Below are 27,912 nucleotides of genomic sequence, written 5' to 3'. Positions count from 1 at the left end.
GCTTATGTTCCAGAAGCAGCCCATGAAAAACTCCCAATAAACAGCCATCTATATTAAGCACCACACAGGTTAAACAGACAGCAAATGAAAATCAGCGTAATGGGGATACCAGGGAAATCTCTTTGATGTCTTGAATTTTTTACTCCAACCCCAAAGAAGAAAATTCCAGAGATACCAAGAAAATGATGGAACCATGTTGTCCAAGATAGCATCACCATGGCTCAAAATGTCAGTTCGAGGGCCTGGCTCTCCCCCCTTACTCACCCAGAGTTAAGATGGCTTTCCGAGTCCTCCGAAGGCATTGGAGAAGAGGTCAAGTACAGTTAGAGTCAGATCAGATCGTATTCTAGAATGAAACCTACTAGGTTTAGTAAAAAGGAAACTATTGATGGTCTACTGCAGGGAATACAAATGTATAAGAAGATCTAGTTTAGGACCTAACAACTGTGGGCTCATGATTCAAATGAGAAACAAAGAATCTTACAACTGGTATCAAAATGGCCCATGGGAGACTCTCAGCTTAAGAGAAAGCCTGGCTATAATTTGGGGCATGACCAGTGTATCCACGGAATTACATAATTACATTTACCACACACACATCTCACTCCCATTTGTCGAGTAAAACATGGATTAAAAGGCAATGAGGTAAACAACACAATGGAGGAAAGCACACAATATATTCAGAGCGCCGAGGAATACTTAACATTCCCGGCAATTACTTGCCACAAAGCAGGTCACTTCTATTCCTGAGGACACTTGTCTAAAAGTTGTGCCCTTTGAGAAAGACAGACGCAATAAGCTTCCCAAAGGGGGGGTTAATGGCAGCATGCGGGTGACGCTGCGGATGGAACCACTGCAGAAGGTATCTATGATCCTGTTGTCCACATGTTGACCACCTGGGAGAGTAGAGGGAGACATTGCAGATGAAACACCTCAGGTTCATCAGACAGCCGTGCCTCCTGACATGCTTATCGTCTCCAAGTCAGGTGCTTTACTGCTCTCCATGGAAACAGCTCCCACAATCCTGATGCTAAGTATCTCTATGCTACAAAACGAGGCATGCTTACCGCACCAAAGAGACAAAACCGTGACTTTCCTTCCTGGGCCCCTTCACAATGAATGATTCGAGTACCCACCTTCTGTTCCCTATTTTCATGTCACTCAACCACACATGCATTCTTTGAACCACCATTTCCGGTAACTTCTTATTGCTAATTTATATACCGGTTCAGGGTTAAAAAACAAAAACACCAACGGTACTAGGAAATACTCATGTGCTCTGAAAATTCCAGTATTTCATGGAAATCTCTCCAAACACCAAAACCCGTTATGACAATATCCACACATCTATTCTCCCTGCTTTCCTGGATGCTTCGTGTACAACTTCTAAGGGTCCTGACTTGAAGAAAACCCCTTGCACTGCAATTTATGAACTTATTAAGTGTTATTTACTAACAAGAGATAACTCTAAAATCCTGGGTTAAACTGTGACCTCAAAATCATCATAGGCCACATAATAGGTTTGATGAAATGTAAATACCGTGTCAAATAACTCAGACAAGACTCGAATCCATCAACACAGCCAATGAGGATATCTGAAAATCAGAATATAGGCCTCAAAGCTCTTACCTGCAGTCAAAATCTCTTTGGTCCTTGTTTATGGGAGATGCTTGTGAAAGAAACAGAAAGGGCATGCTTGAAAATATTTGAACAATCTTCATTCGGTCATCAAATGAAAGGGGGTGCAGAACTTACTTCCTCCATGCTAATCTTGGAATAATCAACTCCTGTCCACCCACTGATATTAGCAATACCCTAAATCATGCATCTGGAAATAAAATGTAACCTCCTGCTGCCATGAAGACCCATATACCTTGCAGCAAATTCTACTTCCTTTGTGAAGTGATCCCCCGACAATTCTAGTACCCGTCTGATACTATACAGTTTTACATTATTGACTGTACTCCCGAGACTGCACTTTACATCCCCATGATTATCTTGTAACTGCCGATTTTTACTTCATTCCTTCACCTTTTCACCAAGAACCCCTTCCATCTGGCAACTTTCAAAATGTTCTCTATGATTTTGTGTTATGTTTTTTCTTTAGATTCCACAACTAAGTGACATCATGTCAGCTCACTACACTAAACACCTGAAACTAGTATAAAATAACATTGAATGTCAACTATAATTTTAAAAATATAGTCACAGGGACATGAAGTACAGCACAGAGAATACGGTCAATAATATTCTAATAACTATGTATAGTGCCAGGTGGGTACTAGGCTAATTGGGGGAAATCACTATGAGATATACAAATGTCTAATCACTATGTTGTTTTGTACAGCTGAATATAAACAAACAAAATTCTACTCCCTAATGGCTTGGGTCTTGGTGCTTTTTTATGCCCCTTTCACATTTTTACCCCACTTGCCTGACTTCCTTCCTTGTCTCCCTCTATCCATTCACCATTAACGCAGGTAAATAAAACAAGAAAGGAAAGCAACAATATATTCAGAGCACAGAGAAGTATAAAGTGATTATTCCAAAAAACTTACTGTTTAAATAAATTTAAAATTTACCACGTACAGAGATAAAAATCTGTCTAGATAACATCACATTCTATGATGAGAGTAGAGGTTGGTGCACCAAAATCTATAAATCTATGTATCAACACTGAATCAAAAATTTGAGTCTTCCTATATCTTCTCGTTTCTAATTGGCAATCATTCCACAATTTGACAATGTTATATTTTATGGAATTCATATATAGGTCTGGCTTTTAAAATATTACGAATAAAATTGGATTCCATATCAAACTAGTGAAAAAATAGTACACCAATACTACTGATGCTTACCAGCATGTTTGAAGATAAAGTCCACAGAAAAGATAAACAAGTACAAGCATTTGGATTGATATAGTTATGTCAGGTAGCGAAGCATCTAAAAGGTCTCACTTCTGAAACTGGTAACATCTCAGTTAAAACTGTGGAAAATATGGGGAAATTGTGATACGTACATGACCAACATGAAATACAAGGTCAAGTTGGCTCTTTGATCAACCTCCTAAATCCCCAAATTATTAAAATATTTTTTAAAATTATTAGAGAAAGAAGCCACTTTTGTGAACTCCCTACAGTTGGTTTTGGTTTTTGTTCTTACTATTATCAGAATATTTTGAGCATTCAATCACTAAACTTTTCTTATTTTATAAGTAACAGCAAATTAGTCTATATCCTCCCTCAACAGTCTGGCCATCTTCTCATTCACCTTTACATGTGATTTTATTACTGTATGACTTTTCCAATGGTGAAATTCCTGTACTATCCTTCCTAAAATCCGTCTATGCATCATCAATCCATCTATGAAGCCACCCTGAAACCATCAACAATGCTATCATTCGTGCAATCAATTCATCTATGCATTGATCCCTAATTCATCCATTATTCTAGCCAGCCATGTTTGCAGCTATCAGTCTAAACATATATTTATATTGTATCATGCATCCAACATTCCATTCTGTAATCCATTGGAATTCTAACATCTAGGTATCTATCTCCACCTTCATTGAATATCGAGTCCATCAAACCATTCATCCATACTTACTTCCACTGTGACTTTCAAAACATTCATTCTTGATTCTTGTATCCAGCCACCACTCATATATATTCTAGTTTCCATCCATTCTTACATTCACCCAACTGTGCATTCATTCATCCATTATTGTACCTTAAATTCCACAAAGCAAGATTCTTGCATCCATTTTTCCAGCCTTCTTTCTAAATATCTAACCGTGTATTCTTTTATCCATTAATTCTTAAATCAACAGAAGCTTAATTATTATGTAAAAAATTTCATTCACCCTCTTTATATCCCTCCTTCCTTCCAACATCCACTCCTACAACTAAGCTTTAAATCATCAATCCAATCCTCCATTCTGTGCATTCATCCACAATCCTTGAATTCTTGCATGGAATTAATCCATCTATATTATTCAATTTGAAGTCATAGCAACTTCAAAATCTCAATGGCTTAATATAACAGACGTACACTTCTCACTCAGGAAAAGGCCTCAGTGATGCAGTGGGCCTCCAGAGTAGCTTTGCCCTATATAATTCAGCCATTCTCCTTTTGTGGTACCTGTGCTTCATTCAACACATGGTTCTGTGATCACCGCGGGTAAGAGATGAAGGAGAACCACAGGCTATTAACCACAGGCTATTAGCGACACCTGCCCATGACATAGGTTAGGCATTCTACAATGTTGAATTGAGTTGTACTGCCCAAGGAACTAAAAATCTGTGATTAAGATTTAAAATGACCTTTAGGCTCCAAGTCTTTCTGAATAGAGAAAACTCTGCACCCCCTGGAGGACGTATCTCACACTGCCTAAGAGGGTGAAGGAGTCAAACACATGGTGATGGAAGGAGAACTGACTCTGGGTGGTGAGCACATAATGCAATATATAGACGATTCTTTACAGAAATGCACACTCAAAACCTATAAAATTTTACTAACCAATGTCACCCCAATCAATTTAATCTTTTTTAAAATTCAAAATATAAAAAGAACTATGTACTGATTTGCAACACTTCTGTAAACCAAAAATTATTTCAATATAAAGATTAAAGAAAAAAATAATGCTAAACTGAGTTTCAGTAGAGCCAGCAAACCAAATACAAAACCCTGACAAAAACACATCAAAATAAAGCTGTTTGTTTAGGATTATCTTTTCATAAATTGCAATTAAAATTATATTAATAATAGGGGTATATACACACACACACAATTTACTCCAATCACTTAATGCTAAGACCATTTTTAGAAATAAGTTAATTTTTGGCTTAATTAGTAATTATAATGGCAAGTATGATCAATTATGATATATATTTTAATAAACCTGTCAACAAAGTTGGTAATAAATCCACAATAGAAGGAAAGTTTCCTAAAATAACCCGTAAGTAAACAAACCTTGAACAAGATTAGTATTGTATTAAGTCAAATAACCAAGTACTTTCTGATTCTAATATTCTGGAAATACCTACTAATTGTGAGAGAAAAGCATAATTTTAGAATTTCAATTAAACGCCATTAAAAAAGAATACAAAACGGCTTTCATATATCAATAATAAACAGGGTGTACAATTTCCATTACTTCAACACTAGGAAATGCCTGGAAGTAATTAATTAAAAAAAAAACTATAGTAGCAGTATCTCAATGTAACTATTTGATTAAAAATAGACAGACATACCTTGCAGTTGGATAGGAAGACTCAATTTTAAAGAGATGTATTCTCTCCTAATAAATCTATTGAATTTGGTGTAAATGAAATCAAATTGCATTTTTTCCCAAGTTGCAAGATAATTTTAAGCATCATTTGAGAGAAAAAAGTGCGAATATAAACAGGGAATATTCTGAAAAAGAAGAGAAATGAGATAGAACTCAATGGACTAAATAAGACTAACAAGCATCAGTAATTTTATCAACAGAAGGTAAGAAACAAATCAATAGAAATGCTGCCAATTATATGGTGGAATTTCTATATGATACAGTAGAATTTAAATCAAGTGGTAATTGCTCAAGTCAAGATGAATAATTTGAGTAATGTAATGCTTTAAAACCATAGTGATGATTATCAGAAAAATGACAAAATAATTGACAAAAAAAGAAAATACAAAAATTTATGTTCTAATAAAAATGTGTTTAAAGAAAAACACAAACCACAAACGGCATAAAACAGAATATGACTGTATTTCAATACACAACTTCTGTACAATCAACAAACACCACAGCAAAATGACAGCAATGTATGTGACATTTATTTGCATGAAAAATGGCTAACACCTTTAGTCACATGAGCTCTTAGAAACCAGTAACCAAGACACTAACATTCCAAGGGAAATGAAAAAACAAGAAAATGAAATACAAATACAAATGCCCGTAAGAATAAGTTTACATGGAGATGACTGAGCTGAACAATGACAGAAGAGCAATTTCTAATGTCACTGTCAAGGATTAAAAACACTAGTATTTAATGTTTGCACAATTTTGAATCTTTTTGTACATTTTGAACTCTCATAAACAAACAGTGGGAGACAGACTAGTGAAGAACATTTCTATAATAAGTGGGAAATCTATAGTTTTGACTCAAAATTTAAATTTTGGATATCCTTAGTCCTAGTGTTTCTAATTCATTGAAATTATTTCAAATAATTAGTTGAACAAATTCAAAAAATTTATATATAAGCATGTTTACTGCATAGAAAATACGTATATTGAATATTAAATGTATTTTTAATAAAAATCTTTTTAAAAAATATGTAGCTAACATATGGGCCCGAAACACTGCTTGTGTACTTATTTGTTCATCAACACAACCCAAAAAATGTGCAGAAAACTCCATTAATTGTAGATGACACTGGGGAGTAAACATAAAAGCAAAACAAAGGCATTTAAAGTACAACTATTAAATTTAAATTTCTGTGTCCTCTGAGATCTCAAAAAAATGATTTTTGTGAATAAATTTTAAATTTACCAGGTGAGGATAAACGGGATCAAATATATGGTGATGGAAGGAGAACTGACTCTGGGTGGTGAACACATAATGTGATATATGGATGATGGATTACAGAATTGTACACTTGAAACCTATGTGACTTTACTAACTACTGTCACCCCAATACAGTTTAATTTAAAAAACCGAACTCTGTGATAGTGAAAATTATAAATACATGTACTTAATACTCATGGGGGCACTGGAACGAGACCTTGCAATTACACTCCCTAAGCATCTCTGTAATAATGTCTCTGCCATTCCAGCTCCTGAGATCCAGTCCAACAGTCAACATGCCTGGCTTTAATTCTCTCCAGTGACACCCTTTGTCACTTTCAAACATGAGCTTGCTAAGTCCAGTTTTCTGATCAGCAAGGAGTGTCCACTGGAACACAAGACGCGTCTCCATACATTATGAAGACAATCTTCCGGTTTCGGTGAAGAAAGTGCAGACGCCATGGCATCAGTTTCCTATTCAGCCGTCACCTGAGAGGACACAGTGGGGAAAAAGGAGGAAAGGTCAGAAGCCCTTTATGAGCTCAGTAAGGACTAATACAATTGCTTCTGTGCATTAAACTGCAACAGTGAAATTCCTTTTGGAATTTTCCAACACCAAGGAGGCCAGAGGTTGGTCCTCTTCTTGTACTTTGCTAAGTGGATTGATCCCTCCCTGCAACATACTCCTCATGTCATCTGTGTCCTGTTCAACCTTGTGTTTGGTTGCTTGTATCTCTTGGTCACTCATTCAGGGACAGAATTATTTAATGCAATCTACATGATTTTTTCTGTACCAGAAACGTGATAATGATGACCAAACACTACAATGAAAATAACAAAAGGAGCTCAGTCCATTAGACGGAAAAGTAATAACTGTACTAAAGATATACAGGCTACAATGGAACTTCAGAAAATATTTAACTCCTGACCCACTATTCCAGCCCCAAAGGCATTATTCTTCTACTAAGCTTTGATTTATCCTAAGGCGAGTGGGCGGGGCATTTTCCTGATTAAAACCTTGATTTTCAAAGGTATTCCACGGATAACAAGTAGGCAGTGAGACTCTCAGAGAAAAATATGTTTAATGTTAGCAGCACGTCCCATGAATTAACTTCCTAAGGCACGTAGTGGGAGGTGAAGGAAAAAAACGAGAACTCACACAAGCTGCACATGCGTTGGGAGCTGGGCTGCCCCGTTTGCGGTGACATTACTGGTTACATGAGCATCTGTCCTGTAGTTTTAGTTGCGAGTGCACACCTCAGTGTTAGCTCACTGCACCTGGCCTCTTCTCCCTTTTGCATTAATTTCCCAAATTGATGTCATCCCCCAAACCACGGAATTTTCTTCTTTCTCATCTTTTGCCTAATTTATTCCCAAAGTCACAAAACAATTTGGTAAGACTTTATGCCTGGCAATGAGAAAGGAAGGTGTTTGTGGGAAATTACTGGTGAGAAATTTAGTGTACAAGAAGTGGAATTCTGAAATCCACTTTAGTAACTGATCTCATAGAGACAGATATGTGATTTGAGGGGAACATTGTGAGAGAACCCCAAAATAAAAATAAAATTAAAAAATAACTACTGAAGACCCCAGCTGTATGCAGCTCTTTACGGTGCCTTGTTCCATCTGGTACTTCATGCAGGATGGAACCTTCTAGAATCTGGGCTGGCAATATGACGCTGTTAGCCAGCAGAACATGGCAGAAGTAATGCTATGTGTGTGACGTCTGTAGCCAGATCAGAAGGCCACATCACTGTCACAGGCATGTTTCTTCTCATCACTTGTTGTCATGATGCTTCCTCTGGAAATGGCTGTGGGAGAGGCTCTAGTTCAAGGCCACAGCTAAGCTCAGCCTTCTGTGGGCATGTGACACAGGACTCTAGCAGTCAGTCTGTGTCACCCTCAACCACTGGGCCTTCCCAGTGGATCCCAGACATTCTGGTACTATCCAAAATCATCAGCCATGAAATCATGGAAATCACACAATAATAAGTTCAGGATAATTTGTTAGTCAGCAATATGTAACCTTGACCAATCTCCAATGCCACCAGCACTTGTGGTGGCAGCACACCAACTACAGCCTGATCAAAGGCACAATGAACTGTCCTCACAATCAGCTCACCAAGGGCATTCCTGGGACCAATGATGGGCGTGAAGGGCACTGGAGTGAGGCGTGCCCAACAGGTCTGGTGGTACCAAGTCTTGTGACTAAAGAGAAAGATGGCAAAGGTGTGGCTTCTTAGAACTCTCATCTCCTGACAGGGAAAAGGAGAAACACTGTAAGACACACTCCACTCTGATGAGAAACACCTGACGCAGCAGGTGAGGGGAGGCTCGTGTTGCCTGTGTTACAAATTCCTGAGAACACTTAGAAACAATTCCTCACCGATCAGTCCTGTAGCTAACTCAATCCTCCCGTGTCAGCCATGACTTCATTACGACTGCTTTTCAGTATCAGCCCCTTTTCTCAGTTAAACAAACTTTTGCCTGATCACACTACAGAACTACACTTGCAAAAATACAGTTTGGCTGTTTCATAATTTCCAATTCTTGCACAACTGACTGTTTCCTTTGTCGCATTGGTTATGTGCCATGGTTAGGCATAAATAAGTAAATTAATTGAAGATACAAATAATCTCTTACTTCTGCATATGCTGCTCTACATCTTTACTTTGCTAAAATCATCTTCTAAAATAATTCGGTTATTAATTCTCGGGCACAGCTGAGAATTCCCAGGCGCCCAAGAACAAAGTCTGTATTAGTGTTAACCTCCTGGGCCTAGTGATAGCTGCATCCCACAACAGCACTTCTAGATCCAGAACCTTCTTACCTACCTGTGGTTCACAGTTAAGATTTATGAATTAAGTATTCCATAGAAAGAGGGATGTTCCTGATGATGTTGTCCTCGGATAGTTTATCTACAAATATGTGCTTCCTTCGTCACATTCACCTGAGAAATATACAAAATAGCCAAGGTTAGATACAAATGAGATACCAGGACACAAACTAGGATGAATTGAATGGAGATCATTAAATGCCAGCAAATATTACTGTCCCCCAAAATAATTTTTTTACTGTTTCAACTTTCCAGAGCACCTTTAGCACAAATGTGGAGAATACTGAAATGTTTTTGTGCTAATTCTGAATAATCTAAAGTCCCAGACACCTACTTAAAATCCTTCTGATAGAATCAACTACCATAAAAGGAAACAATCCATTTTCCAATTCTCATTAATTAAGAGTTAAATCCTGGAGAACCGGATGGCTCGGTTGGTTAAAGCGCCAGCTCTGAATAACAAGGTTGCCGGTTCAGTTCCCACATGTGATGGTGGGCTGTGCCCTGCACAACTAGACTGATGGACAATGACTTGGAGCTGATGGGCCTTGGAGAAGCATACTGTTCCCCAATATTCCCCAATTAAAATTTAAAAATAATGTGTACCTCCCAACACAGCCCGAGACCTTTCCTCTCCATCTACTCAGTAACCCCAAATATGGCACTGCCTTATCCAAAATGAATCCTTTATAGACAGTTTCAGTGATTGTTTTCATCACTCATTAGTTTGTCAACCCAAATAGAACAGTCAGCACGTACCTCCAACCCCACGTCCTCCCTTCTTCTTTCCGTGGGCAATCTGATACTGTGTTTCACAGGCAATACTTTTCTGTAAGTCACGTGACCATCAGCGATTGTTCATATGGCCACTGGGATTACACAGCTGGATACAACAGCCCCAGTATTCCCAAGACGTTGGAAGGCAAGGATAAGGACAGGCACAAACCGGCTGTAGCTTTAAAATTCCCTGTTGTTGAAATGTTCCTTTTGAAGTCCTTTAAAATTTCAAACGCACAAAGTAGAAGCAGTCCTTCTATTCCCCTCTCTCTAGACAGCAAAGTTAAAGATTTGCCAGAAAGTCTTCTAGACAACATTCCATTCAATAATCCATACGTTCGTTTTAGATTGTCATGGAGCAATATACAAATATACAGATAAACAATGCTTTAATATTTAACTTGCACATGTACAACAATTTGACAAAGAATGCTAAAACAATCAGATTCTAATACCCATTATAATAACACTGATGTACAAGTGTTACTTAACTCTAATCATATCAGAAGAATTCCACTCCCCAGGAATAGAAACTAACATTTCAGTTAGAAGAGCAAGTGGCAAATGGACTCGCCTCTGTAAACACCATGAGTTGATGCTTGTTTCAACATGACATTTTAAATATCAACTTAAAGCAAACTTCCATTAAGAATATTTTTTCTGTGTTTGAATTACATTCATATGAATAAGCTATAATTATTAGTCTTTCTTTTACTGATGTGTATTTCCACCGTTGAATTTGTTAAGTTCAATCTATACCAATCTATAAATTCGAGTTGAAACAGATAAAATCCTAGCAGCTATTTACAGCATTTCAAAAGTTTTACACACTTATTTTCAATGTCATTACCAAACTTCTCTTCAAAAAGGTACCCTGATTTATACTTTGATCAATACTGGACAGGACCTTTCTCTAAGAAATTTCCATAACTTACATTATAGGCAACTGAAATACAACACTTTTGATTTGTTTCATCACCTAAAATACAAATGTAACTATTCACCAGAAAATTTTAAAAAGCTGTGAGAATATGTGATGTATAGATGATGTATTACAGAATTGTACACCTGAAACCTATGTAATTTTACTAACCACTGTCACCCCAATAAATTTTAATTAAAAAAGAAAAAGAAATCCTCTTCTCATATAGATGCATATATATGAAAAAAACAAAACATAGCTATGGAGCACTTTAAACATCTTATATAAAAATTAACATACATTTACATTTAACATGAAGCAGGCTTCTGGAAATGTTTAAGCTGAGAATACTATTTTCATAATTAAAAGACTAGCATGTACAGCAATAAGCTAATAAATGAGAAAAGAGACCATCAGATCTATGCTCCTGAAACTAACTTTACAGGTACATGTATATATTCATTTATAACATACAAGGATATGCATACACATATATAAATTTGCAGAGTAGATGTATATAGCATGGCAAATTAATTACTTTAGCAATGTGAATCTCCACTAACTCTGAATGTATCTCTGAATATAACTCTTAATACGATTTAAAACGGTAATTCCCTTCTCATGTCTTCCTTTTTCTTCCTAAATATAAAAATACATCGCAGGGATATTTTCTGTTTGTTAAAAGGACACAGTCTAATCTTTCCTTTTACATGAGAACCTAACAATATTAAGATACAGAGACAATCTGTCTAATCCTCTCCCCCCAAATCCACTGAACACCAAGAGCATTATGCAACCCTAGAGGCCAATTACTATTAATTACCTATCATTCTGCCAAAACATTACAGAAGCCAACTTAGGATTGTCTGCAATGACATATGTACACATTTATATTTTTCCAAACTCCATGCATCTAGAAAAACTAGATTTTTAAAAATGATGTATGTACCTGTTATATTTACAAAGTTGTCTTCAATGTTGTCATGTGTAATTAAACACAAAACTGTGTCGTTCAAAGAGGGAGAATAAAATGTCTCATAAAACACATTTCCTATGATTAAAACATGTAATGCCCTATCAGCAATACAACTACAAAATTATGACTTGGTTTTGTTATGTCTAACATACGCACTAAACAATGGCTTAAACGTACAATCTTCTTTGCGAAAACAGAATTGAAGATACCCTTTTAACTTTCCTTCCCCGAACAACTCCATACACAGATAACAAAATCATGTGTAGCTCAAGAAACCCACCGTTCTATCAGTTTCGTGAAGACTTCTGAAGAAAATAAAACCATGAAATTTTACAATGAATTATTTACAAAATTATACTTTGTGAGACTTTATACATCTAGAAAGACTAGATGTTGAAAATTAAAAACTTGTATCTGCCTATTATTTACAAAGTTGTCTTGAATATTGTCATGCAACCAAGGGAACACATACAGAACTGTGTATAGTTCCAAGAGGTAGTATAAAATCTCTTTAACAAAATCGTTTATATCGTGAATGTTAAAAAGAAATAGAGGGGGAAGGATGAATAGGCAGAGCACAGAGGATTTTTAGGGCAATGAAAATCCTCTGTAGGTTACCATGGTGGATACACGGCATCATACATTTATCCAAATTCATAGTCCATACAACACCAAGACGTAACCCTCACGTAAACTGTGGACTCTGGGTGACTATGACATGAGAGTGCAGGGTCATCAGCTGTAACGTGCCGTCTGGTGGGAGACGGTGATAATGGGCCTGGATACCCACGTGTTGGGTTGACAGTGGGAAGGCGGTAGACGAGTGGGGGCCGGGAGCACATGTACATTCCCCTCAATTTTGCTGTGAACTTCAAACTGCTTTTGAAAACATTTTAATAAAACGTAATAACATAAAAGAAATATATTGGGAAGGTTGGTATATCAAAAAGCACCCAATGAATTTATATGCTGTAAGTTTTTTAATATACAAGTCGTTCTTGAAACGACGGTTAACTGTTCTATGAGAATGGGGTAACTGCATAATCTTGCCCACTTCTCCTCTTAACAACTACATTAATATATAAAGGTTGCATAGCTCCAAGAGCCTGTTTATCATGATTGCATTGCTATGTTATTTTTAAAAGACAGTGGTACCAACAAACTCAATGAAATATTTACAAAATTATACTTTGTGAGACTCTCAATACAACTAGAAATCCTACATGCTTATGACTAAATATTTCACTTGCTCATTATTTACAGAGTTGTCGTGGTTATTGCCATGTAACAAATGAACACAGAACCACTTAGTTTAGAGATTCTATAAATGTTCTTTAGAAAAATGATGCATCATGAACCCCAGTACACCAGGGAAATGAGACATACGTACATATCCCTTAAATTGAGGTATTTTCATTAAAATGGATACAATCAATTTAATGATTACAATCTAATTTTTCTTCTAAATAAAAATGAGGTAAAAATACTTCTAAAAAAAAATACTTCTAACCATTAGTCGATTTCTGTCCTGACAACATATTTACAAATAACAAAAATATAGCTCAGAGGCTTTGAACTCAATTTTCAACTAACTTGTCTTTAATAATCCCAGCAATCCAATGAAAACTACACAAAGGTGAACGAATATCAAAGGAAAACTTTCTACCCTCTATCCTTCTGGTTTTTATCAACATCCTATATATTTACAATTGTTATATTGCCAAGTTGTTATAAAGCAACCATTAAATGTCTGTTAACAACAAACCCCAAAGAGCCGCCTACATAGAGTTCCTAAAATAATTTGCAAAAGTTAAATATTTCAGCCTTCTAGTTTAACACCATGATTACAACATATGCATGTCCACAATCAGTATAAACCAAAAATAGATGTAAAGCAAAAGAATCATACATGAGAGGTGAGATCAGAAAACATCCACTACCCTTGTCCATACCCCTTAAAACAAACCACCACATACGAAGAAAAAACTGAATTGTATTCATAAAAAGTTTCTGAAATTTAAAAGTATATCAGCAATGCAACATACACAGAAAGAGCAGGTGTTTTAAAGATGAACACCCAGCAGTCCAAAGAGCACACTCAATACTCAACAAGAGCTGGTGCACCCTTTCTACAAGCAAAAAGAAAACTTCACATGCTATAATTTTAGGTTGATATATATATTAAAAAATGTGACAGAAATTTCTGCACATCAACAAGGTTATATGGTGTAAAAACAAAGATTTGATCAAATGTACACAACTATCTAATTGTCCCCATACACACTAAGTGAAATAGAACACATAGAGGTCAGGGACATTTCTATTGGTAATAGATATTTTTTTAACCATAGTTCAACATTTATATTTACTCTGTGTGTGTGTGTGTGTGTGTGTGTGTACGCACATGTGCACACGTGCAGGGAAAGAGGGTATTTCTATACACCTACATAGGAAGTTAATTAAGATGTTATACAAAAAGCTTCTCTATTATACATACAGCAGTCAAATAGTTCCCTCCTGTCCCAACGTTGAACATACAAAAATTAAATGGAATAAGAAAAATTATACATGTTTACATTATTTAAAATATAAATTGCAATGATTTCTACACTTCAACAAAGAATGTCTAATTAAAAAACACAAGAAACAAACAAAAACCATAAAAAATCAAGTTGAACTCACATGAAGATGCTCCCTCGCTCTGTATCTATGATCAAACCACGATTCTATCTTTAACATTTCAGTAAAAATAATTTCTAAAATTATTCACAGAAATCATATATCCAAAAGTGTTTTAAAAATGATTATTTATGTCCTATATACAAAAGAAAAGAACAATGCAATCTCCAGTAACCCAATACATCCCAAATAGACATAGTATAGCAGCAATTCAGTTTGCCAAAATAGTGTTTTCACCTTTGCCTATCAGTTTGGTAGTCACAAAATATAAGCCTACCAGCAAATCTTATGCAGATGTTACAAAACAAGTAAGTAAATGAAGTTCATAAACTAAACCATCCTATCCCATCTGCCCTCAAACAAACCAAAGAACATCAACTAAAGCCCAGTTACAATCATTTGGCCAAAAAATGATGTTTCTATGCTATGACTTTTAATATCAAGTTTTATACACACATGTACACATATGTACATGTATGGATGCATATGCATATATATGTAACACATATGGGATATGTAAGCGATGCTTGTATTTCAAGGACTAAAAGTTTAAAGCAAAAACTTATATATACCCTAACTATTTTATATACAACCATCAAAAAAACATCCCTTCAGCTGCCCAATTATTTACTTACAGAGATAAACTGACAACCATTAGGGAAAGTTTTCACTCTATGTATAATTAATATACCTATGAAACATGCAGGTATACTAGTTCCTATGCTTTAAAAAACATAACTATGTTTATTATATACACATAATACATAAACATTCCTTTGTCAGCCCGCAATTTACTGAACTCAGGTCTGATATACCATTGATAACATCCCCCATAAAAACTTATAAATTACCTATACAACTAGAAATAAGTATTTTAAAAGAAGAACAATTCACTTTTATCTTTAAAAGTCAAATTCCATTTGCAAGTGAAAACTTCCCGTAACTGTGCTATTTTACCACACAGAGATTTCGCAGTTATACAAACAACTGTGTTCTATCTGTATGCTAATATCTGAAAACTATAAACAAAGGCAGATCAACAGTTCCAATGACATTTCCACCATGATGAATCTTGCCATAAAACAGTGACATATTATACTAATACTACACACTTTTATTTACAACGTAAAAATAGAGCTTAAGGATCCAATGAACAGAGACTAGAACTGACATTTCTGTTGATAAACCAAAGTGCTTCTATCCTAGTAAAAGTGGACACATATTTATAATGAATTTACAGTGCTATTTACACATGTAGAAAATTGCATATTAAACAAAAATATTTAACACTAATAATATTGTTTATAAGAAAATATATAGCAATATGTACCAGAAATAAATCAACGCAATTGAACAATTCTACCGGCGAAAGTAAAAAATTCTGCCTCTACGTATTTAACATCAGAATATTTACAAAATATATGTGGATCCCCAACATCTGAGAAGGCAGGGCAAGACCGACTCTACATGTAAGCACACACACAGCCCTCCCAGATGCCCAAATGTCCTGTTCTATCTCCTAAATTCAGCTTTTATTTGCCTATTACGGGCAAAGCAGTTAGAAACTCCTCAACAACCAACGAAACTGTATTCTAACAGCTGAAATGCCCCAAATGTCAGCCATCTCTATGCTTGATAAGATGGTGTAACACAGTACTTTTATTATATAAGGAGCAGTACAAAGCCCACTTAACCCTGAACAGGCAAGTGTTCGTGGAGGCTGGCCTTCAGTGTGACAATTCCATCCTATCATACACATTTTAACATAAAGACCATTTACATAATAATTCCATCCTATCATATACATTTTAATATAAAGACATTTACATAATAAAAAGTCTAAGTGACAGCTATACACAGAACAATCCCCCTTCCCCAAAACCCCACAGCAAAAACCCAATCAAACGATTTTACAGGTACAGCATTCCGAGGTATTCTGACAATTCTATTTTATCATCATGTATTAAAATAGTTCTACATATTTTCCCAAACTAGTAACAATCACAACACATTAGGAAATGTCGCAAAGCAATTACATTTGATTATTTTATACACAGTATTCTCAAAGTACACATAAATAACTAGAACCTGACTTTCTTTTTCCTGATTAATGTGTTAAGCACTTGTCATGTCCATTTGTTTTCTTCTATCTGTGAGCACACCAACAATGCAGAATTGTGTACCTTTACAAAATGTCCTCAGAATTCCTTTCTAAAATATTTCCCAGAAGACAATTTTACAAAACATGTTTAGAAACATCCCTTGGAAACCAGCTCTATTATCAGAGCAACCACTAAAAAAGTATGTAAAATATAAAAATAATAGATTTGTTTATAAACGTAGGCCTCTGTGCTTGAGTAGTATATTTCAAGAACATTTAAGTAAACAAATAAAATACAAGAAAATAATAAAACAATTACGATTACGTGTTGAATTTCATTCTCCTCATTTCCTAACATCAATGAACAGTTCATACATATTTATCATTCACTGAGTATTTCATATTTTCATTTTAATACAATTATCCAAACACAATTTTCCTATTTAAATAAACTGTTAAGTTTCATGTATCCGGTAAAGCAGTAGGATTAGATTCTGAGCTTTTTTTTTTGGGGGGGGGGGGGATCAGTGCGCTTTTCCAGGACCCACCAGTCGTTGTCCTTCAATCTAGTTGTGGAAGGCGCAGCTCAGCTCCAAGTCCAGTCGCCGTTTTCAATCTTAGTTGCAGGGGGCACAGCCCACCATCCCATGTGGGAATTGAACCAGCAACCTTGTTGTTGAGAGCTCCCGCTCTAATGAACTGAGCCATCCGGCCGCCCATTCTGAGCTGTTTTTAAAATGCCAGCGAGAAGGAAAAAAAAACCTTAAGATCTCTGAGTGTCACATATGTAGGGCTTGTTCTGGCAAAGCTTTCCAAGGTGAGTTGATACTCCATAGCAAGAAAAACTGTTCTGTTTTTTCCAAGTCCAAAGCTGTCCAGTGAAATGTAAGGATTTGGAAGGCAAGACGAAGTTCAGGACAGTATAAACCTGTATTTATTTGGTCTTGGATTTTGCAGCTGATGAAGCTTCTGGCTTAAGTCAGACGCGCTGCCCTCCCCTTTCTGTCCACATATTCCTGCCAGGTTGGCTTGTGTCTACTTGGCATGGTCCAAACAAGCCAACACTGCGAGTTTTCTGATACGCAGTTCAGTAGACACCCCTTACACTTGCATTTTGGGGAGGATTCTGGAAGACGCTTTGTGAGGCTGCTGGGCTGGGCATGACACAGAGGACACCTAGAGAGGGGGTCAGAGGGGCCTGGTCCAGACCCCTTAGGTCAGCATGAGGTCTAGATTTGCACAGCCTCCTGGGAGTCAACTGGTCCAGGACACTCCCGAAGAATCTGTAAACTACCAAGTGATCAACCAGGGGCAGTGGCTCGGGCTGTGCTGTCTTGCTCATCTGCGTTGGTAGCAAGGAGCAAGGAGGTGTGAAGTCTGCCCGCACCAGGCCGGGCGGCCACCGTTTTGCTTCTTGCCATACGGGCTTCTGGAGATTCTTAGGGAATGGAGTAGAGAGGGAAGGAATGTCACCGATTTTTAGACTCCAAAGGTTCAGAGACTAAAAGCAGAAAATTTGCAGTTTGGGCAGTGGCCAAAGATGCTCTAAATAATATCAGTTTATATACTCTTCAGCCTCCGGTCTCTGATTATTGCTTATTTCTAACATTCTTGCTACATGTCAACTTCAAAATGATGTGGTTCGCCCTCTTTCCCAAAGACTGCTCTGGCAGGCCGGGGAATGAGAGAATCTGAAGACAGAAGTAGGGTCTGGTTCAAAGTTTTAATACAGTTCAAAGATGACAAAACCCTCACCTAGAAAGGTAGCCCCCGCACGGCCATGTAACGGTGCCCGCCACACAGTGAATTCCCTACGATTTGGGATGAAATCCTTGTCCATCTTTCTTAGGCTCCATTCAAGTCCACGAATGACAGACGCTTCATCAACTCCTTCCTAGGTGACAACACCCTTTTACATCTCTGTAAAACTAATGGTTGACTATATACACGTATGAGTTTAAATGATGCTTATAAATGACTGAGATATTTCACAGGTTCACTTGCCAGTACTGTCTTCTTGGAGTTATCTGGACATGTTTTTGTCACTTTAACAACAATTATCCAAAGTCTTTTTTTTTTATAGCAAGTTGGAGAAGATGTTTATGTACATTATAAAATCTAAAAGAATAAATACCAATATTTTGCTAACAATACTATGACTGATGCATTTTCCTCTATTTTATGTGGCCAAGTACTCTGGTACCTACTGACAAGCAAACTGTTACATACTTCTCAATAACAATGACCTCTTGATTTCTAAGAGATTTGCACAAGAGATCAGTTCCAATGAACACGTGCTTGCTGGTTTTTTTAACATGTAAGATTAATTCTCCAGTGAGCCAGACTGAAACAGGTGGAGGCATCCAATAAAACAATAGACAACCTTCAGACACACCCATTTCCTTTTCCACAAAAGCCCCAAATCGAAACTTGGCACTCTTGTGTATCACTCTAACTGATGGACTAGGCGAGGTGAGTTTAAGACAGAATCACCCAATTATCTGCTCCCAGAAACGAGGCCCAATAAAATGCCCTTGTTTCTTGATTCAAATCTTTACAGAGAATGAGAAAGTTGAGGGTTAAACTAGAATCCAAATTTCACCTCGACGTTAAGGCACATTTCTTACTTTTTGTTTATTCATGCATTGACTCTACCAATAACAGTGACAATACAGTGACCAATACAACAAGAATGATTCACTGTCCATCAGACACCTCCTAGATGCCAATTATTATACGAGGCCTTGGGGAGAGAGCAGTAATAATGACATCAAAGTCTAGGGTGAACTATTAATTTTTTTCCTCCATAAAGGAAGGATACCAGAAAAATCAGTCTATGCCTTCTTATAACCATTTTTCCAAATGTTGCCATTATAATCTTAGACAAAGACATTATTCAGTACGTCAAGGTTTTTAATGTAATGAAAGCTTCGTCATTGTGACTTCAGCAATTTGAGGGATGGGATGTTTCTATTGTTACGATGACATCACTTAGGACTATAATTCCACTCAGTAGAAAAAATACCCAGTGGATCTAAAATTCAAAGCCAAGGCGTCCAGTCAAGCTCACTAGAGGGTTACACATACAAAAGAGAATTAGAAAAATATATTGCCGCAAATTTTCTGACATCCTACAAAAATAAGGAAACCAGTATCACTGCAATAACTTATTCTCATAGAAATCATAAGTCACCATTTTTATAAATCCTGCCATTGTCATTTTACTCAGTCCACGCAACAGAAGTCTCCTTGATTCAAGGGTGGGTTCCTTCATGAGTCACAATTTTCAAAAATCCTCCGTGATTTCTCCTTTTATTCAGTACAAGTCACAGAAAAGAGGTCTCCTTGTGTCTGGGTTCCTTTCTCAGTTGCTGGAGCACAGAGCATGACTCTGACATGCACTGTACAATACCTATACTCTCCAGCACTTCCAAACCTGGACAAATCCCAACTAAAGTGGCTAAGTTTCAAAGTCTGTAAATCAAAGTGGACAGTCCGTTGTAAAACTATTCCCATAGAGAAGCATCATTGAAAACAGTATTAGATTCCAATAAGCAAAGGTAGACATCAGGGTTTTCACAGCCAGCTATAACACACATGTGAAGTTTCCCCTAGAAAACAGCATTTCCCACACTCCTCATCAGAAGCCCATGGGTGTTGCCAGTTTACAGCAGCTTGAAAATGTGGATACTTAAAACAAAACACGTGTCTACATGCAAATAAGTCCAGTTCTGCATAGTTCAGTGGCCACAGAGAACACAATCCAATGAGCCATTCCCCAAAAGTATGTGCATTAGGCAGAAATTACCCCATCTAGGAAATCGACGCACTACTGCGATCACATTACCCTTTAAAGTGTTTTGAAAAACATTTACTGTTTTCTAGAAATTTCTGAATATTCATCATTTTTACTCAAAGTGAAAAACTAAATAAAAATTTGGGTAGTGGATTCACTATTAGGAAAATTACCAAAAAATAAACTTGTTTCCTCATCTGAGGAAATGATTTAAGTGTAGATTGGCGATTTGTTCTTATCAGATACATGGGTTCATATTCTCAAAGAGATTAAAGGCACGTATCTCTTCTCATACAGTTGATCCCAATGGCCACCATCAGTCATTCCTATTTTGTTATAATAGTGTGAGGAGAAAATACAGCATTATGCATTGACTGTGATTGATTATTATATGACAACCAATTGTCTTTCAAGATTCCCTGCTCATGTTCCTATTTTTAAATATTCTGTAACATATTTCATAGTTATCCATACCCACATAAATGAGCAGTCAGTCATGTAATAGCACTTTCAGAAAATGAATATTTCATTCTGAGTAAAACCGAAATCGACAGCATCTGCCCTTCTCAGACCCAGACCCACTGAATCAGACACTCCCTCACGACCAGCCCTTAGTGCTTCTCATGTGTACTCAAGTCTGAGCAAAGTCTGATTTCATCTCAGCTGCCTACAAATGTCAACACGTAACCGTCCTTGTAACCACAGCAGGGACAGACACCCCATCAGCACAGCCATCCGACAGCAGACGATGCTGCCCATGATGTCAGCTCAGGAAGGACGCACGACCTGCACGGTGGACGAAGCTGGCTGACACAAGTGCACTGAAGCTAAACACAAAGCAGCCCGTGAATGGTAATTCTCCCCACTGTCCTGATAGTCAAACAGGGCTGCTCTCCTCCTGCCAACCATGCAATTCTGACAGTGCTCAACTGACATGTCTCCCTTCACACTTGGACAACACAAGGACACGCTAAAATCACGTTCTACCTTGTCGTCTGCCTTCCTGTCTTCCTTTCATCCACCACTGCACTCGCAATCTACAGGTAAGTCATTCCTTCCATTACCGTTCCTCCCTCACCCACTGCTCCTTTCTTGCGCTAGCTTGGCTGGACCTCAGATTCCCTTGGCAGAAATGAAAGCTGTCATCAGGTTCAAGAACAATGAGTTTGATCAAGTGAATCATGCCCCATCCAAAAAAATAAAATAACTGCGATCGTCTTCCCGAGACTCCTATGTGCAGGGGAATTTCTTTAGGTCACCCGCAAAGAGGCAGCACCCCAAGATTGGGGTTATGTGGGTGGGGCTCAGCCAGCATCTCCCAGCATCTTTCCCCCCACAGGACCCGAGCACTCCAGGTTGCACCAAACCTCCAAGGTCCAATGACCCTGAGTCAACACTGCACCTCAAAAGACCCCAAACTCGTTCTTTTCCTTTGTCGCTCAACTGGATGCGTCCAGTGTGATTGAGGTAGTATCTGAAAGGGCAGCTCACTCTCTCAACTCATTCGGCACACTCCCACCGGTCAGAACGAGCAGCACTAAGAGGAGCCGAACACATCTGCAAGGTAGTCAACATGCTAAAATTCCCGGCAGGAAAACAGGGACTTCAGAAGGTAAAGAACTGAGAAAAGACCTGTCTACCTACTTTAAAATGAATGTTAATTCATCTGAACCCCGACCGCTTTTCACTATAAGCTAGTCACTTGTCACGGTATCAACGCACACAGCATTCTCTCTCTCTCTCACACAGTAACACACACACACACACACACACACACACACACACACCCTTAACAAATTAAGATGACTAACGATAAGATCTTGGTATATTCGACTGTCCATCATACCTTTTATATACAAGTTGCTTCTAAATACCTATCGAATTACTATCCAACCCCTCCCCACAATAGCTACTATTAATATAAGCAAAGCATAAGTGCCTGATCATAGAATGCTAATCACAGATACGGAAAGACCCATTACTCATACAAGTAAAGACAGATACTAACAAATGATGCGAGATTAAATATGAGATCCCTAAGCTGCATGGTGTTTAGCAAATCATTCCTTTCTGAGAGCTCAGCGTCCCCAACTGCAAAATGTTAGTTTCATCCCCTTGAATCACAGTCACAATCTACATGTTGCCAAGGTACAGAAAGTGGTAATTTACTAAGAGGAAAATGAGAGCAAACCCTCTGATGTATGCTGAAAGTATAAGTCTCCTCTTCGACCCAAGCCAATGTCTCAGCACAAACTAGTGATTCCCACTCCTGGGGTAGTTGGAGCTGTCTCAGCGCTTGGGGACATGGGACAAGGCTGGAACTGAGTGATGCTAGTAATGGGGAAAAAACCATAGTTCCCAAGTCCTCACTCTCTGGCAGTTACCACCTGAAATGCACAATGAAAAAGACAAACCTGAGATATCCCAAAGCTGCAAATGTGGAGGATATTCTACAAACAGAAACTGCAGTTGTGATCCAGAACCAACCTCCATTCCACTGGAAAAACCCACAGCTCCATTCTCCCTAATCTGCACAACACTGATGGGGAAAACCTGTGACATTTACTGTCTGCGAACTTTCATTCAGAACAATGTGTGCCAAGTCCCTGCATGACACTCTGGCTGGACTTCAGAGGACTCACATTGCACTTTACTTCATCTTGCTCAGCAAACACAGCTCATCACGAGCCCAGCCAGACTCCTTGGCAGACACCCTTGGGAGAAAGAAAGGACTGCTACCTGCAGACAGGGCATCTCTACTGATGCCAAGTCCACTGGCTTAAGAGAATGAATGACCACCTTCTGAAACAATGAAGTCACATGGCAGCAACAGCAGTCAACTGACACAGAATTAAGGTCAAAACCTGGTGGGGGAAAAAAAAAAATCAAAGACAGTTACACTCCCAGCAATCTTACAGAATAACATTGAGATTTTCAGCGTCTTACAACAAAATATAACCCACTTCTGCAGCAAACTATCCAACAAACTGAAATATCCAAATGTCACCACAAACTATCAAGAATAGCAATAACTTATTTTTTTGTTCACCTGAAACTAATAAAATAAAAAGAACAGCAACAACTTACTCTTTTCTCCAATAACTTATTATAATCCAATTTAAGAATCTAGATTACACTGAAAACATTCACCAGAATATTCCAGAGCTAAGTGTAAAAACCACCAATGTGGAAGAATCGATGAGAATGGTCCAACAGAATGAAAGCAGATGAAAGAGATGAAGCAAAGTCGAATCATGGGTCTGGGGCTGCTGCGTTTCGGGGGACTCTGAAGGACACCATGCTAAGTTCCAACATCTCTGATACACGGACCCAGTGTGGTGTGGTAACATAGTCAAATTCTATTGTGGAAAGAACAGAGCACAAACTACTTTTCTGGATATGTGTCTCCTAATAGACAAGAAGCCACCCATATCGGGGAACTCGCCGTTTCAATTTTATTTTTGCTATCACAGCACCAATTTCATACCATAATCTCTATAAATAGCTATACAAGTATATTTTTAAAATATGGGAACAAAAACCTCTCTTGAATTTGGATGCACGAGTATCTAATGCCTCTAGGTCCTTGTTTTATGCTCCTCAGCTATGAGTCAATGTGGTTCGCAGCCATCAAACATCCAATGGAGTTACTAACATGAGACCTTCTTGGATCTTGGCCACCTCACCTACTTTTGAAGATTAGTCTTGCTCGCCAAAGAAATGAATGAACCCAGCCACGTCTTTCCTACTAACATGTCCACCCCACATTAGAATCCCGAAATCACAGGCAGGGAAGCGTGATGTTAGCAAGTGGGACGCAGAGCCCAGCTGAGGTGACGTGGAAGGTAGGAGGACCAGTGGACGGCTCTTCCGTCTGCATCCCTGCCACCAGGCGCTGGGCCACCATGCACCTCTCATGACAAGGCAGCCGTCAGCTGCCACTTGAGCACTGGAATGTAGTAACTGCAGCCAACACCGCGCTGCTCCCAGCAGCTGCGCGCTCCGCTGTCACAGAGCACATGTTGCAGGACATCCGCCTAACGCCATTTATCAGCATTCACATCAGAACAAACACACCCCTGGAACCAGGCTTCAAACATGGCTCTTCTGTTAGGCTTTCGTCATCTCACTACAGCAAGACAGGACCTCTCACCCCTGCAGACAGTACCTTTTTGATTTCCACTTTTTGACCGAAAATGCCTAAAATGTGGCCCCATAAATGGACTGTAAACTCCATGGCAAGGTTTAGCTTCACTACAACAAGTCCTGGTAAATACTAAATATAGTTTGGCCACTGCTACGAACATCTGACGACTTCAGACTGTTAAGAGTATGGAGTTCAGTATCAGATGGGTCTAGGTGCTAATCACAGATATTCCACTAAAAGGAAGTAACAGTAAAGTATCTAAAAACCTGTCATCTATCATTAAAAACTCAGTAACCCTGCCACGTTTCTCAGACATCTACTGTGTGATAGGCTTTGTACCGACTGATCAATTGCAGACAACTGAAGAGAAACAGCAACAGAGTAATTGTCCCCAGGCACCGGCAGCTTCCAGGTGGAGGGACTTACCACACTCATCATTTCGTAACGTACGTTCCGCAAACACGAGCCCCCTCCTTCCCGGCCTTTGCTTACACCCAGTGTCTGATCCAAGAGGCGCTGCGGTCTCCTTCGTGTCTGTCCTTGCTGCCAGCTCGCCTGCTCGGGTCCCAGGATGAACTTCCTCTTTTGCTTTCAACAACACAAATATGTATAGAATAAAAAAGAATTAGCTGAAAATGTCCATGGAAATTGTTTAACAAATGGATGTTTTGAGGAACTGGCATGCGCACTACTACACCTGCCACTTCTAGGCATTCAGTCTCAACATGTCATGCGAACATTTTCAGTTGAGAATAATGTTCTCTGAAAAGTCTACTGAGGCACATTGACTGGATTTCAGTGTCATTTTAAGCTCAAATTTTGAAATCATTATGTTCAGACAAGGTCCTGTGTCATCATGAACCTAGCCAAGGCCTCGGCAATAGCTCTTACTTCTCTTTAGAAGGTTATTTTACCTGGAGCGCGTTATGTTTCTGTCTTAAATGCGGTTAATACGGTTTTCAGCCTCGTTGCAGCACTACTGGGGAGGATCCATGCCAGGACATTCAGTGATCAAATTCTCGCGTCCTTTCAGGGTCATCACTATGTGGGCAGAAAGGGAAGGCATAAGACTGAAACAGTTGTAATAGAAACACCCACGATAACATGCCTTGCTTTGTTTCATACAATTAAAACACTGAGTATTACTAGATGTATGGCCAGTCCCAGGGGACTTGGAATGCACAGAAGGTTAAGACAAAATCTGGCGTATGCTAGAACTGGGTAACGTGTACTTGAAAATGTCACAGGATATATAGAGCCCATAACTGACTACTTGTTGAAATAAAGGTTTTATTTAAAATGAACAGAAGGGTGGCTGGTTAGCTCAGGTGGTTAGAGCGTGGTGCTAATAAACCAAGGTTGCTGGTTTGATCCACACATGGGCCACTGTGAGCTGTGCCCTCCTTAAAAAAATAATAATAAAAAATAAAATAAAACAGACTAAAGTGTTTTTTTTCTGGTCTTTGAAACAAGATTATGGAAATTCCAGAGAAGTATTAATAACTATGACCATATAATTCCTTCAATTACTTGATCTAGTCTATAATAAGACCCACATGAAATAAAATATCACCAGTTGTGTTTACAAAAATACGACTTCTGAACTCATAGAAACAGAGTAGAATGGTGGTTGCCTGGGACTTATGGGGGTGGGGTAAAGGGGAGATGATGGTCAAAGGGTATAAACTTTCAGTTATGAGTCAGTTCCAGGGATCCAAGGGTCAGTAGGGTGACTACTGTTAATATTGTATTGTATACAGTTGACCCTTGAACAATGTGGGGATTAGGAGTGCCGACCCCCAGTCAAAAGTCCACATATAACTTGGACTCCCCAAACTTAACTACAGTCATCCCTCAGTATCCACAAGGGTTCCACGCCCCCCGTGGGTACCAAACTCCAAGGATGCTGAGTCCCTCATATAAAATGGCAGAGAACCAGGCATGGTCGGCCCTCCACATCAGTGCGTTCTCAACCATGGATTAAAAATACTGCTTTTGACCTGAAGTCAGTTGAATCTGCAGGTGTAGGGGAAATCCGGGGATCCAGAGGGCTGTTTATTGAAAAAACCGCACGTATGGAAGTGGATCCATGCAGTTCAAACCTGTGTTGTTCCAGGGTCCACTGTACTTGATGTTTGCAAAGACAGTACACTGCAAATGTTCTCACCATAAAAGAAAAAAAGGGTAACTGTAAGGTGATGGATGTGATCATCTTTGCACAATACACACATATCGAATCATCATATTATACATCCTAAAATGACCTTGTCATTTACCAATTATATATGTAAAAGGCTGGAAAAACATCAGAGGACTTCTAAAATCTGGCATGATTACATGACCAAGAACCAGCGTTTATGAATGCAGGGAGCTACATCACTTTTAATAAGCTTGAATATGAAGTCAGTTTACCGGTTACATAAAACAGAATGCCACAACACCCCCGACACATGAAGGTTTAAGGTAGCAAAACTATTAAATCCCAGAATGCTACCTGAAACTGCTCTGTAAACCACAATGAAAATATATAGAGTTCTGCAACGTGTATATATTATGGAGTCACAGTTGACCAATGTAACCAGGAAACCGGAAGTTGTTCCCAACTGCGTTTGAGAGGAAATACGTACCCATTTGAAGGCATGAACGTAGGAACAATTCCGAAGACACCAAGTTTTACTGCGTGAATTTTTGAAAACTGGAATGGAAGTGTGTGTCCCCAGTGAGCTAACTCTGCAGAAGCTTAGATCCAGCGATACTAAAAGATCCACATGCTGACATCACACCCTACATGCAATTCCATGGACATCTGTGTACCAAGCTGTCCCTTAGTTTATGTTTCACCATCCATCAGGGTTCTCAAAAACTTCAAGGAACTAGTAGTCACAGAAAGAGCATCAGCAAACCTGAAACAGCATTAGACTGAACACTTTGAAGACTCAAGAGTTCTTATCACTCACCTTACCTAGCAAGAGGCCGACTTCAGCTACGGAAATACAGACATACCTCGTTTCACTGCATGTCGCTTTACTGTGTTGTAACAGACTTTTTAAAAAACAATTTGAAGGCAAGACCCTGCACCAACACAAAGGTACAACTCATTTTACTGTGACACTCACTTTCCTGCAGT

The 27,912-nt window shown here is 38.4% G+C and overlaps 2 long non-coding RNA genes and 3 other non-coding genes across 6 annotated transcripts in view; all 5 read right to left on the bottom strand.

The window, feature by feature from the left end:
- LOC117018805 (uncharacterized) overlaps positions 1–5,406 on the bottom strand; it is a 47,336-nt gene extending 41,930 nt beyond the window's left edge. Inside the window, exons 1-5 of one of the 2 annotated variants that reach the window (XR_004422326.1) lie at positions 5,253–5,406; positions 2,859–2,986; positions 1,630–1,669; positions 720–896; positions 265–290 (exon numbers count right to left, since the gene is read on the bottom strand). This is a non-coding gene — a long non-coding RNA (uncharacterized LOC117018805). Of the gene's footprint in view, positions 1–264; positions 897–1,629; positions 1,670–2,858; positions 2,987–5,252 lie in introns of both variants that reach the window. The other variant, XR_004422325.1, reaches the window with a different exon arrangement.
- Positions 5,407–6,613: 1,207 nt separating this feature from the next.
- LOC117018804 (uncharacterized) lies at positions 6,614–9,788 on the bottom strand. The gene is made up of 3 exons (XR_004422324.1): positions 9,386–9,788; positions 8,674–8,806; positions 6,614–7,040 (listed from the first exon to the last, which is right to left on the bottom strand). It is a non-coding gene; the product is annotated as an uncharacterized LOC117018804 (long non-coding RNA).
- Positions 9,789–21,747: 11,959 nt separating this feature from the next.
- On the bottom strand, positions 21,748–21,819 carry LOC117019031 (small nucleolar RNA SNORD108). Its single transcript, XR_004422416.1, has one exon. It is a non-coding gene; the product is annotated as a small nucleolar RNA SNORD108 (small nucleolar RNA).
- A 1,443-nt stretch (positions 21,820–23,262) lies between these two features.
- Positions 23,263–23,329, bottom strand: LOC117019029 (small nucleolar RNA SNORD64). The gene has a single exon (XR_004422414.1). It is a non-coding gene; the product is annotated as a small nucleolar RNA SNORD64 (small nucleolar RNA).
- A 2,247-nt stretch (positions 23,330–25,576) lies between these two features.
- On the bottom strand, positions 25,577–25,648 carry LOC117019033 (small nucleolar RNA SNORD107). The gene has a single exon (XR_004422417.1). It is a non-coding gene; the product is annotated as a small nucleolar RNA SNORD107 (small nucleolar RNA).
- Between the last annotated feature and the right edge of the window lie 2,264 nt (positions 25,649–27,912).

This window comes from Rhinolophus ferrumequinum, chromosome 28, assembly GCF_004115265.2.
Source record: "Rhinolophus ferrumequinum isolate MPI-CBG mRhiFer1 chromosome 28, mRhiFer1_v1.p, whole genome shotgun sequence".
Lineage (NCBI taxonomy): Eukaryota > Metazoa > Chordata > Mammalia > Chiroptera > Rhinolophidae > Rhinolophus > Rhinolophus ferrumequinum.
This window is presented reverse-complemented; position numbering and strand designations above follow the sequence as displayed.